The following is a 14,448-nucleotide window of genomic DNA, read 5'->3' on the forward strand; positions in this document are numbered from 1 at the left end:
CCGGCCTCAAGAACCAACTATTGAAGACCCACCTAAGATTGAGGACCAAGAAGAGGTGCTGCAGCCCAAGTCCATTCTCCAACATATGAGGACAAGGTATTAAGAGGCGGTAAGACTATCTGAAGGTATCATATTAAGTTTAAGAATTATCCTTTTGAAGATGCTAGATGGATGCAAGGCATACAATTAAAGGATAACCTAACCTTGTCAATGCTTACAATGATTCCATAGAGTAAGCAAATGTACAAATGTTTAAAATGAACAAAGTTTTTGTCTTATAAGACTCTCTTTTTCTTTATTGTGCACAAATTTAAGTAGTATGCATGCTTAAAATCAAGTTTGTGGAGACGACGTCTTCCAAACACAAAGTAGAGCTTGTCACTCTACTATGGAAGATTGATAGGACTAATGCGCAGACAAGCTTGCGGCACCCTTAGGCTCTCAAGCGCAAAATGGATTAGTCATCCATTTTGGAACGATGTTGTAGGGTGAGATAGAGATCCTCTACCCGCTAGAAAAAGGACTAATGGATAGGCTCTATCTTCTCTACCCCATAGTCAAGGAAGACTAAGATTTCAAGAGATAGGTAATGTCATAATAACTAATATCTAATTCTCATAAATGATTTTCTCATGTTAAATTAATTATTTAAAATGGGGAAGTGCTAGGGGAGAAAAAGCTAGAATATTGGTTAAGCTGGTAGACCGTCCACAATAGGGATCCAAAGGAGGGAAAATAGCGATCCAAAGGGGGGGCCATATGCAAAAGAGCAATGTGCAACAATGGGCTTTAAAGACCCTAAGGTTCAGCCCATTAAGACTTCCAAAATGCTAAGGTTCCAAAATTCAAACGTTGTGTCCAATGGTCAAATCTTAGGGAAATTGGATGCTTTGTGAGTGTACACAAAAGTCTTCAAGACTCCTACATAGGAGGGCGTGAGCCCTGTAAGTAGGGGATGAGAGATAAACACACACACACACACACACACACACACTCACAAGCTCCCTTTACACAAAGGGAATAGGGAACAGATGTCAGGTCCCTAGCCCAGTTGCCCACAAGGTGCACTCAAATCCTATTGGATGGCCATAGAGGTGGACCAATGATAATTAGGCTAGAGTAAATCTAGTTTAATTCATTTAAAAACACTTGAAAAAATAACCAATAAGAATTAAGCTCTCCAGAAGACTATTGGACAGTCTCCCAAGGGGCCCAATGAGCATTCAAAAGCCCAATGGCTTGCCTACTTCCTATTGGCTAGAAGACAAAGGGGTCCAATGAGAGTTTAATTGCATTATCTAATTACCTAAATCTCTCACAAAAGGGGAAAGGGGGACACATGTCACAAGGTTGTCACTCATGCTTCTCAATTATGATTGGCTAAGCTTTGCAGGGTTCAATGGGGTGCCAGCAAGAGTAAATTACAAGAGGGGTCGACCAAGAGAGAGAGAGGGCTGATTTTGGCAAGGCATTATCACACACACACTCACAAAATCTCATGTGTGAAGCAAGAAGACTTTCTCTCTCTTTTTCTCAAGCTTTAATGGAATCTCATCATCTACTCCAAGCTTGTGAGAAGGGAGGCCTACACCAACTCTTGGCTTTGTGATGCAAATCCAACCAAGAGCCAAGCTCCAATGCATGCCATACCATAAACATAACCATAAGCACTACAAAACTGTACATATGCAAACAATCACTGAGTGAGAAGACCCTCATGGTAATGCCTCCCAGCCAACGTCCTCTCCCTCCTCCTGTAGCTGGGTCAAAAGGGCCACAAGTCCATGCTTGTACCCATACTTCTCCTCTCGGTGTGTCGGAGGGTGCTTCACAGAAACTTCCTGCAAAATTATGGTTTATTCATTAGATAAATCTTCAAATAACATATATATTTTCAATAATTTAAAGCATATGCATAATACTTATAAACTCATGTAGAAGTGTATCGTAGTCTCCACTCCCAAAATGTGCTCTGGCTGCATCTCTCTGCTGCTGAAATCTCTCAGGATTGTCTTGTGTCTCTCTTGAAATCCCCGCCCACTCCTCTGCATCCAACCATGTTGGCTTCGGGCTGTCGTCATTGTACCTGTCTATCGCCTCTAACCGACGGTGTGACATTGTGGACTTCACCACGCTCAAAATCTAGGGGTTTGAGACTGAATCGTACCCCTCTACCAGCGTGTACTCTCTGTGAATGGACACAACGATGTAATTCTTTCTTTCAACATCGAGGTTATCCCAAACCTCCATCATAGAGTGACCAAACTGAATCGAGCTGTCGAATCATCTGTCGCCGCATGGCTTTTTGACCCTATCCGCCACAACAACCCCATCCTTGCTCTTGTACACCTTGCTAGGATTATGCTTGTGTGATCCCCAAGGTGTACGTGGTGTGCCAATCATTGAACTATCTACTAAAGAGAGTGGTGGATGCTCTCTCGGTGGTGTGGATGCATCGAAAGAACCGCTACCACAGCAACCACCACCTCCATAATGACACCTACCTCGTCTCAAGGATGAACCACTCGTCGGTGTAGGGGGCACACAAGTCCTAGGCATAGGGGGCACACTAGACTGAGGTCTGGGGCCACTTGGTGTAGGCTCCACACTAGTCTCGGGCGTAGGGTCGCCCATAGTAGGTCTAGAGGGACTTGCTGCCCAAAGGTGTTGTGCCATCGCAATCTGCTCTGGTGTGAACTGAGACAAAAACGAGCCCATCTGATCCAATGACATGCTGGCCCGCGGACTGACAGGAAAACTAAAACTAGGAGAGTATAGCCCATCGTCATCGGCCATGGCTAACTCATACACAAACAACACCCACAAAATACATTAGTTTACAGAAGAGATGCTTAATCAATACAAATAACAAATCAACGAAGCTGCTACACAAATGAATGATCTAAAGTGTATTGTAGATTAATAAAAAGAGTTATACAAAAGATTTCCTAGCAAAAATCATTAGTTAATCTCTCATACTCTATGAGATCTGATGCACCAAAGATGTCTATCTCAATCTGTACTCTTGCATCTTCGTCATCGAACTCTACTTCTTCGTCGCTCTCCGCATCTGCTTCAGTATTTGACACCTCGTCTCTAGGTTCATACAATTGATCACTAATGACATCCTTCTCAAAATCTAGACTTAAAGTTTCCATCGGTCCTACACTTTGTTCATGAATCACCTCTTCGACCTCAACGTCCAATCCTTCACACACTTGCTTGCTACATAGAGCAACTTGAACGACATAGAGCCAGGTTAGGGTTTAGACAGATCATTCTCATCATTTTCTATCCATAGTGGATCATGGATTGGGATAATCAATGACAACAGCATATGGCCCTTCTTGATAGCGAGCTATGGTGGAAGATTATAATTAACCAGACAAATAGGTCACGTGCTCCATGACGAACTCCGTAATCCGAATGGGTTTACTCCGTCCATTGCCAGACCAAAGCGGATACATCGAGGCTCGTTCTTAAATGTAGTCCAACTTTCCTCTATGTGCTTCCATGCACGAGAGTGTGCAGGTACCTGCATCACATCATCTGTTGATCTAGTATTTAAGTGCCATGTCATCAAAGCGGCTATGGACTTGCACTTGAAGATGCTCTTTATTCTTGGAATGATAGGAAAGCATCGAAGGACCTTTGCAAGGATAATTTTTCCTTGTGTGTCCTCCCTATGCCTGTTTGATCCACATTTGGGACAATGTTCCAAATTTGCATACTCATTGTGAAAAAATATACAATCATTAGGACATGCATGTATTTTGTGATAATCCAAGTCCAAATTAGTAAGAATCTTTTTATCGGCTAGACGGGTAGGGGGCATGTGATTCCCTTCTAGCAAGATTTGCTCATTGAGCAACCTGTCATTACATGAACAAGTCAACCCCTTGATCACATTATTAAAGTGTAATTTTCACTTTATCATTCTTAGGATTCAATGTATTTACCTGAAAATCTCGATGGTTGAGGCATCAAACCAGACTCCAAATTAAGCATTGCCAACGCGGTACAGAGAACTGAGATTTTTGCACCACTGTAAAGCGGCATGCGTGCAAGACTTTGCATCATCTCACCCTCTTTGTCGTTGCTATCATGCCGTCGATATGATCGAGATGACTGAGATTGGTCCACAGTATTGCGTTCAATGTTGTCGTCTTCTATGTTTTCAATGATGGGATCCATGTCAAAGAACGCATCCAACATTTGCTCCATCTCTACTTCTTGAAATGCCACATTAGGTATTGGTTGGGAGGACTCAACCGATGGCTACTCGTTTGAAGATCTTCTTCTCTGGGATGAAGTTGGAGCAATATCTACTTGTGGAGTTTTACCTTCAATCTCTAGACCATGAGATCGATAACATAGGTCTTGTAGTTTCTCAATCGGAAAGAGACCGTGATTGCGTATGTGTTGGTCACAGATTTTTTGTTTTCGAAAGATCTGATGCTTGCAATGCGCACAAGGACACGCCATCCTATCGTCCATACTTTATCTGCCAATGATCCAACAAATAATTAAAACACTCTAGTTGTTATAACTTCACACTGCTAAGTACATGAACACAATTACCAAGGTTTTCGCTTTGGGCTCGCAACGGCCCAATGGTCAAAAAACTGGTGATTGTGCCACCGTAGATCATAGAGACAGATTGCAATGTCCATGAAAATATGCAAGGGTAGGGGGTTGGAGTGCTTTTCTCACCCTTGCAAAGTTTCATGGTCATCCGCTCTCGTCTCGTCGGTCTAGGATAGCAGACTAGCCAATTTTTTTCTTTAAGGGTTCAATGGTAAAAAAACTAGCGATTATAATGCCGTAGATCATCGAGATGGATTGCAATGGCCATGTGTTAACCCTCACGTACATTCCTATCACCTACAATGGGTGTTGTATTATTTATTTGGTAGAGTCAGGTACCGGGCTTGTTGGTCCAATAGAAAAGGGTAAGAGTGATCGCCGATGAGAGGCGCAGTCTAACTGGAACATTCAAGGGACTAGTTGGCTAAGCATGGGCACCCAAGTGTGAATGGGGCGAGCTCATATAAAAGTCAACTAAACCTAAAATTCACTCATTCTCTTTTGTGCAATTGAAGAGTTCTCTTGCTCCATCTCCATCTTCTTCTTCTTCTCCTCCTTGTGTGTGTGTGTGTGTGTGTGTGTGTGTGTGTGTGTGTGTGTCTGTGTATGCGTGAGAGAGAGAGAGAGAGAGAGAGGGAGAGACAGAGAGTGTGTGTGCGATCGAGCATTTGACGACGGCACGGCGGTGGTGAAGTGGTTGAGCATGGCGTAGCGGCATATCCTTCTTCTTCACAGCGAGGAATCCTCCACGACAACAAGTGTAGAGTGGTGAGTGACACACCATCACCATCTTTGAGCTTACTAGTTTAGGCTAGTTGCATGCTTGGAGCAACAATCTGTGGCTCACACACAGTGTATTGGCAAGTTCCTTGCATTGACACGTGCAACATACGTGTACATTTTTGGCGCCGTTGCCGGGGAATGCCATACACTAAGCTTGAGTGGCACTCTGTGCTTCTTTGTGGTGCAATTTTAATTGTAGGAAAGGTAGGGAAGAAAGGTGTGTGTGTTTAGAAGAAGGATTTTGTTTTTGCTACTGTGTATTTCTTTGTTAAATGAAGTTTTGAAAGGTACTGTGGTTTCTCTGTGATAAAGTGTTAGTATTAAGGTTGTTAGTTTCGTGTAATGTAAAGTACACTAAGTAGGAAGTAGATCTGTTAGAGCTAATGAAGTGTGCTAGTGTATAACTGTAGGTGTATTAGTTGTAAGTAGGTAGGTAGAGTGTGTGTGTGTGTGCTCACGTGCAGGCCGCGGCAACCTTATCCCAACAAAATAAAAATAAAAATTAAAGGTAGGACTGGGATCGGGAATATCTCCCAGACCCAAGCCCAAGCTCACGCTCACGCTCAGGCCTCAGTCGCCCTTTAAAATTACGTATTTTAGCTTCACATGTAGCTAAACATCGACCTTTTTTAGGACCAACGGAGCTTCACATAACCAAACGTTGTGCTGTAAAGCACACCACGACCTTCTGAGTGATACGCTCGTATTGGGCTATCACACACTTTAATCAAAAAACCGATCATTAAAAAACATAAAAAAACGAGTGAAAACGGACGCCTAAAAAAGTAAGCGGTTAACCTTCGAGGTTATTTGCCGACGCTTGTAGGGTGCCAAAGGCACATGCATCTACACTCTGGTCGTGTGCTAGAGACGGAGCAACTAGAGAGAATTTCGACTTACGCGAGTTCTCAATATCCACCTACCTTAGGTTTCGGGCCCTCGGCGGGGACCCAAGGTAGTACAAACCAAGACCCAAACATAGCGGCTAGTGACTCTTCCTCTGACTACGACGTCATGGAGGGTTTCCCAATGCCTAATCCCAATAGCTCAAACCAAGACATGCATGCCATGGGCCCGCGGTCCGGGCCGAGAGTGCTTAGCCGCTTGAAGGCCCGGGGGATTCACTGTGTTTTTCCGTACGGTACCACGTGAGTGTACAAGAGGGGGGTTTTTGAATTTTGTACATAAGCGTATACAATAGAGGTAGCCCCTCATTATTTCATACTCATATCGTATACATAAGGGAGGGGGCATCAAGGGGGGGGGGGGAGGGGTATCACATACTATGTGTGTGTGTGTAATATATATATACATACATACAATGTACATATACACACCATGTTTATAGATCACATCGTCCGTGGATAAGTTCGCATTCCGTGGATAAGTTCACACTTAGCTAACATCGAGTTCACAACAAATTTGGTGTGGTGCACATACCCTCCCCAGTTCACATCTAGTTCACACCAAACTTAGTGTGGTGCACATGTTCACATTTAGTTCACACCTAGGGTAAAGGGCCCAGTCATGGGGTGGGTTTCACTTTATAGAATTAGCTTACCCAAATTCTAGCACCAATGGATGTGGGTTTAATGGTTAAGTTAACTGACGTGGAGGCGTGCCATTCGCACGTTTTGAGTTCAAATATGGTCCGCGATGAGGCTTAAATGGAGCCCTGAATTGTACTAATTCAATTTTTAAAAATTCTCACCCTTGAGATCAACGAACGCCTATCGCGTTTTCTCTGCGCATCACCGCAGAGAAAACGCGATTGAAAAACAAAAGCCCATTGTTGCGCATCACCGCAACAGTGGGGATTTTGTTTTTCAACTTCCGCCCATGGTCCATCATCTATAGCGCTCTTGAGAATTGAAATTGATGCTTGCGTACTCAAGATTGACCATCCCCCGCCTAAAGGTTCTAAAACTGGGGGTTTTACCCTAGTTCAAAAAGCGATCGGATGGGCCAGACTGCCCCAATGTGGGCCTTTGATCCCACCTCCCCAAAGAAGCTGGGATCCCTGAGAGTCATACGTTGGAGAGCTCTCCCGCCAAAAGCAGAGAAATGGAAGTCCCAGAAGGAAGCACGGGCCTCATTCGCATCACCAAGGCCTCTTGCTCCACCCTTGCCCCTAACCAGATTCACCTCCTCCCCTGCTCCATCTCCTTCAGTGGCCCCGCCCCTGTTTTCGATTACTTCCGGCCTAGGATCACAAGTATTTCCCTATGCTCTCCCTCATTACACACAGCCCCATGCACATTTCTGATGCGTGCGGCATTGTTTTTTCGGCTTCGAACCCTTTCACTTTTATGGAAGATGTAAAGTCCTCATACTGGCCAGAATCAGGCCAAAACACTGCATTTGAGCTCTGAGTTTTGTATCCATCGACTCAATTTGGAACATTACACTTTGCCTTCATCTTGCATTCAGGGCACATGCCCTGAGCATCCTTCTACAAGGCATTGTCTATTTGTACAGAACGGTTCTGTCAGATGCACCTAGCAAGTAGCCAGTTGGTTCGTGGGCTCCTTCTCATTTGTTTGTGCTTTTGAAGCTTAGATTCAGGTGTGGTAAAGACTTCAAGTTTGCCAGACCTTACTCGCAAGCCATCTAGTCAATCCTTCAAAGATAGTGGCAACATAGAACCATTTTTATGCACTTGCGTAAGATGGTGCCCGTGCTTCCAAAGGCTGATTTTTGAAGCTGCCAAGAAACGAAGAGGGATACTTTAGCTACGTCTCCTACCTATGGTATCATTCTGGGGATTTTCCCAATATATGTGTTGTTGGGGAAATTCACCAGATAGATGTATAATTGCCAAAATAGCTCCCAGACAAGTGAAAGAATTAGGCGTGAGCAGATCTTGAGGGATGGGAGCAAACCAAGACTGCAATTGTCGCTGAAGTGGCTCGCTTGAAGGGGAAAGGGGGGGTGTTGGACTTCAGCAACCTTGGGCTGAGTAGAAAAATCAAGTCAAAGAATGTTTGCATTTTACCATGTAACAGTGTTCCACTTAGCTTCAAGCCTCCCTTGCAAACACAGGGCAAGAGAGCAAAAAACGTGTGTGTGTGTGTGTGTGCCTGAAGTGAGTGAGAGAGAGAGAGAGAGAGAGAGAGAGAGAGAGAGAGAGAGAGAGAGAGAGAGAGAGAGAGAGAGAGAGAGAGAGAGAGAGAGAGAGAGAGAGAGAGAGAGAGAGACTTGTATGAGCATTGTGTGTGTGTTTTGAAGGTTGGACGAGTTAACCAGGCTTTGGTTGCTATCCATGAGCTCAAGCAACATTTTAAACAGAGCATACATTTAGAAACTGATCAGGAGTATGTTGGTATGGCAATAGCAAGAAAGGTAATGGCTGGCTGACGAAGTTTTTAGACTGCAGCTAAGTCTTTTCACCATGTTTGTCTTGATTGTATTTACATAATGATTGTTCTAGCTATTGTCTTGTCATAGTAAAGAGCAGAAGTTCAGGCTCGGAGATTTAAGGTATGCTTACTAGAAGCCAGAATTCATGATCTGCAAGTAGTAGTAATGCACATCTCACCTGCATAAGATATGAGTTTGTATTATGTCAGTCAATGTGAATTGGTAAAGAATTATAAATATGTTGATGATTCCTTGCATTTTTGAAGATGATTTGGGGGGTGTGGGAGTGTGTGAAAGAGGGGGTGCTGGTCGACAGTGCAGCAGCAGCCAATGCTCAACTCCAATAATCACTAGAGTTAGTCTAGAAATGGAGGTTTCTCACTTGCATTTTACATAGTCGCATCAGTTAACATGAAATGCATTGTCAAGACAAAGTTTTCCAGGTGTGGATATCATGGAGTCCTCTGAATATCAACTTGCCCAAGACAGTTTTGTAAATCTTACATAGGTCTAAGTCTCATGTCTGCATTCTTAACACTCTGCATTCTAAGTCCCAAGTCTACATTCTTAACTTAGCAGGTCACTCGAGTGGGTCTCGAGTCCACGTTTTGTATGGCAGTTGAAGGGTGAGCCACAGTGCTCTGAACCCCCATCATTTGTATTGTAAAGCCGTGTTGGCTTATCGAGTCGAGGAGAGTCAGTCCCTCACTCGCTACCTGATTATTGTTTTTGGATCCACGCGTGTTGCCGGCCACTATAGACCTGGCCCTAGTTTGCTATTGGGATCTTGTTGAGCCCGTGTTCAAGTGTATTGCGCCCTCTTATGCTATGTATGCACTTGGGTCCTAACATTTGGTATCAAAGCTTGTCGAGATGGCCTCATTAAAGGCTTAGTTCAATGTGGAAGTTGCGTCCTTATGCTTTGAAAGGGCGATGCACCGTTTAGTTGAACGTTATGATGGACGGAGCAGAGAAGAACCGGAATATGACTGGGATGCGGTGCAAGATGCTATGCATGCTTTGACTCAAACTCGCTCGAGGACTATGGAGATTTACCACAGGGATGTAAATTCGATGCGGTTGGGAAGTAAGAGAACAAGGAAGGAACTTGAAGGAAAGAAAGAAATGTTGGAGGACGAGCTCCACCGGCAAGAGAAAGGGATAACGTGGCTTTTTGAGAAGGTGGCTATGATGCAGGATAAGTGGGCCACTGAGGTAGCAATTGCGAAGGAAGAGATGGATCAGCAGGGGCTGGTTCGAATGTAGGTGTAAGGTGCAGCGGAATGAATGTTGTATTTTCTCAAGATTAGTGATCTTTATTGCTCAAGGTTCCTTTTAGTTCTTTAGGGAAAGAGAGAGCTTTCCGTCTTGTAGAGTGTTGTGGTCACGAACAAAGTGAGTGGATATTGTGCGTGCAAGTGAATGAGACTGAGAGAAGGAGAGAGAAGAGGTACGACACCTGAGAGGTTGTAAAACCCTCCTCTGAAGGTCCCACTCTCGTTGGCGGGAGTGCTCTCCTTAGATTGCACAAAGGTGTACAATGCGAATGCAATGGACTGATGCAATGGGACTATGCCGATGACGACGACGGTGATGACGATGACAACTCGATGGCTGAAATCTGTAGGCTTCTAATCGCTGAATTCGAGGACTGTTTCGGTGGCTGAAAATGACTGTTTTGGCTGCGTTTTGATGTTGAAAATGGGGGAGCATGTGCAACCTTCTTGGGGGCTGATCTGCTACTGAGTCTAGGATGGAAACTGGGGTTCTCCAAGGCTGAAATCTGATGATTAAAAACGCTGAGAGGGCTGGTCCAAAAACGCTGACTGTGGCAGCAAAGAAAACGATGGTCTGTTGTGGTTACCTAGCGTTAGTGAAGGCTGATCCGTACCTGCTGGATATGTTGCAGCAAACGTTGAAGGGCTGAATTATACAAGCTGAGAATCTGCCACAAAAACGCTGAGGGCTGGTGGTGGTCTAGCGTTAGTAAAATGCTAAAGTTGGGGCTGATTCTTTCGTAGGAAAACTCCGAGGATGGGGCTGATTTGCAAGGGGAACAAGCGCTAGAAGAGGGAAACTTCAAGGCGATGGTTCTGCTGGGAATCCCCGCGAAGAAGGAGGTCCAAAAATGCTGGGGGGTTTTGGGGGGGTACTGCTGAGAAGTTGCCTGTTGAGCGGGAACCTCCTGCTGCCTCTTCTGCCAGAAAGTGCTAACTTGGGTTTGCTTATATATTAATTTAGCAAAATTGCCCTACCTACTTTTGTTGAAAAGTCACTTAAAAATAATATGTGAAAATACCAATAAATAGGAAAATAGGCTAAATGCACTGGAAAATTCCCTTAATTGATGCTAATGGATTCTGATGGGAATTTCGATGATCATGATGTGTGCAACCGGAGGATATGCATCTATGCTAAGTGACTGGGTATGCACTGTCTACGAATAGACTCACAAAAGTGCCAGATCACTTCTAATCTAGACTGGCTAGACTTGACGGAAACCCTGTTATGGTGTAGTTTGTCCACGGACACATAGGGTTGGATGTGTCACGTGACATTAGCCGATGCTAGCTAAGATGAAATTACTAGACACCGGGCAGCGAGGCAGCATATGAACGATGTTTGTATAGCGACCAACGAGGCAGTGGGGCGAAGAGTCGCTCTATAATGTGGGGATTGCAATCGAGCGACTTCAGTTGGCTGATTGCTTGGACTGAGTTTATGAGGTGGATACCTCCTCGTCACAGAAGTTGTGAATGCACAAACAGGTGCAAAAGGCAGCCAAATCGATACCAAGTTTTGGGAGGTGGTATGCATAGAGCTCGGCATTGATCCCACAGGGTCATACATCGGTGATGCTAACGTGTAGCTAGAGAGAGTGAATGTGTACTACAACGAGGCAAGCTGCGGGCGCTACGTGCCTCACGCCGTGCTCATGGATCTGGAGTTAGGTACTATAGTCAGTGTTCGAACGGGTCCCTATGGGCAGATCTTCCGCCCAGATAACTTCGTCTTTGGCCAGTCCGGAGCTGGCAACAACAACTGGGCCAAGGGTCACTACACCGAAGGCGCGGAGCTCATTGATTATGTTCTATCGTTATTTATTCTATTTTATTATGTGAAATGTTGTTTTGTCATGCCTTCTTTTCCATTTCTCCGATGTTACAATTCCATTTATGTCTGTTATAATGATTCTGTTGTCATTTTTGTTTACATTTGATAGTGTAGCTAGCATGTGCAATCGTCTTGTTTGAAAACAATGTTCAAATCTTTCCTCAGTGAAGGTTTGAAAACAATATTCAGATCTGTCCTCACTGAAGGTTGTCAGATTTCTTTAAGTGAAATTTTCACCGCTGTTGTTCTGACTTCTCTAGCTTCCTAGTATCCCCTCTCACTTGGTAGACATTGGCTTTAGATCTACGCTCACCACTCCCAACCAGTGCTGGATTCCAAATTTGTTTCAAGTTAGCAAGGCTTTGCCACAAACTCTTTCTTTAATTAATGTTGATCTGTAAACTGTATACTATTTCTATGCTTGAGATGTTTGTCTATACACTATACAATTAATGTTGATCTGTAAACTGTATACTGTTTCTATGCTTGAGATGTTTGTCTATACACTATGATGCAAGCTTCTGTTGTGGCAGTGTCTTCAACATTGTGTCATTAATCCTACCGAACTGGTTGATGGTGTCTTGTATACCTGGAACGGCGGTTTTTTCTTTCTGCTATAGCTACATCTTATAAAAAAGCTAGCTTTTCTCTACTGATCAGTTAAATCTGTTATTGCTTGCTTTGAGGCCTTTGTTTTGTAGTTTTGAGCTCTGCCTCCTGCAGCAAGTTCGCGTTCTCAACGGCTTCCTTGGGCCTCATCTTATTAAGCTTCCTCTTTTCAGACTTCTTCGGCAAGGATGATGACAATGCGAGGAGGAGTTCGTGGTGACGCTCACGATGGGAGGCCAGCACCGTGCAAGCGAAGCGATTGCCAGACGCAGAGTGAGTTCTCAGTTCACTTTAGTTGTGACTTATTTTCGCCTGCTCAATGCCCGTAGGCTTTAGCTATGGCGTCCAAGTCTTGACCTGCTGATCAGTGACACTTAGTCTTGATGTCCCAACTTGCTGGAGCTGGCGTCCGAGTCCCGACTTCTTCCACTGCAACCATCAACGCTCTTGACTCCCTGAGCCTCTCGTTGCCTGTCCGATGCACTAAATTGGCTTTTAGATCATAGTTTGAAGCATCTATCGGTAGTTACACTAAATCTTGTCACATTTTGTCAAATTTTTTCAAGGCAAGCTCGAAATCTAGCCTAGATTTTGCAAGTTAGTGATACTCACAATTTTGGGTGGTATGAAAGATGGTTGTCCGACATGGCATGTGGACCAGTGAAATGTTGATTAAGGGATGCGCACTTCGTTTAGGAAACTCTATTTAGACATTTTATTTTGATGTTTTGATTTATGTATTTTATGTACACGGCAGCCATATGACATGGACATGCCATTTTGTTGATTGTGTAGTATGAGAAGCATGACAAACTAACAGTTGAAATATAGTTTGATTTTGAGGGTTCTTAAGTTAATTTGGTAGGCTACTTCTATGTTTTCATTTTGTGTTTGTTTTGTACATGATCGCCTATCGATGTGGACATGGCCTTTTGGTAATCATGTGATTAGACTTTGTGATTGGAGGTTTCCTATGTACTATGATATGTAGGTCATACCACCACTTTGAAGTTAGATCATACAACCACTTTGAAGTTAGATTACTTTGACTCTATTGAAAATGTGCTTGATTTTAATGTGTAAGATAATCCTTAAACCCCACGTGGGAGCCCAAGATGAGGTGGATAATTTTTTTGCAAAAAGAAATTATGTGATGAAAATCCCATGTGGGAGCCCAAGAAAAGGGTGTACTGGTTTTTTTTTTTAGAAATAGGTCTCTATACAAAGGAGACTCTGGCAAAAATTTTAAGATTTATATTTTATGTACAAACTCAAAATTAAATACAGATGGTGCTTTTTTAAAAGTTTCACTTTGTTTAAGCATAGACGTGCATTCATATCACATATAATTGTTTGTGTTCAAAAAGATTAATCTTTTAATGGGTTGTTTTGTAATGTGTTTTGATTTGATGAGTGAAGTTTTTCATGGTTGTTTAAGAGTATGCATTATTTGTCATTTAAAGAACAATCCATTTCATATGTGTGCCTTAAATCCCATGTGGGAAGCCTACTAAGTAGGTGGCTACTATCATATGGTTTGAGATTGAGATTTGTATCAGTTTACAAGGTAAATGCTAATCGTTTTTTGACAAATTACATTGAAACGATTGGTTTATTTTAATTTAGTATTCATTATATTTGTTGCTTTTCATGGTTTGTTCTCTTAACATCTATTGCAAATGAAAACACACGACACTGTACACTTGCTGTTCATTTGTAGTTCATCGTATATTTTTACAACAACATGTGCTTCTAAATTGTTATCTTACTAGTATACATAAAATAGTGGGTCATTACATTCCGTACAAAATCCGTATGAGGGGGGATGTCTCATTGTGAGAACGTCTGTATCTTGTTCGTATGTAGGGGGTAGGTTAGCATGTAAGATACCGTACATAGGGGGGTTTCTCTAATATTGATGCACGCAGGTGACATCCCCCCATTACTAATAGTGAATCCCCCGGGCTTGAAGGAAACCTTTAGTAGAGCCACTTA

The 14,448-nt window shown here is 43.3% G+C and overlaps 2 pseudogenes; both read left to right on the plus strand.

The window, feature by feature from the left end:
* The first annotated feature begins 7,248 nt into the window (after positions 1-7,248).
* On the plus strand, positions 7,249-8,916 carry LOC147449051 (uncharacterized; annotated as a pseudogene).
* Positions 8,917-9,603: 687 nt separating this feature from the next.
* On the plus strand, positions 9,604-9,996 carry LOC147449052 (uncharacterized; annotated as a pseudogene).
* Positions 9,997-14,448: the final 4,452 nt, after the last annotated feature.

The sequence above is a fragment of the Adiantum capillus-veneris genome, chromosome 10 (genome assembly GCF_014529385.1).
Source record: "Adiantum capillus-veneris isolate H3 chromosome 10, ASM1452938v2, whole genome shotgun sequence".
Taxonomy (NCBI): Eukaryota; Viridiplantae; Streptophyta; class Polypodiopsida; order Polypodiales; family Pteridaceae; genus Adiantum; species Adiantum capillus-veneris.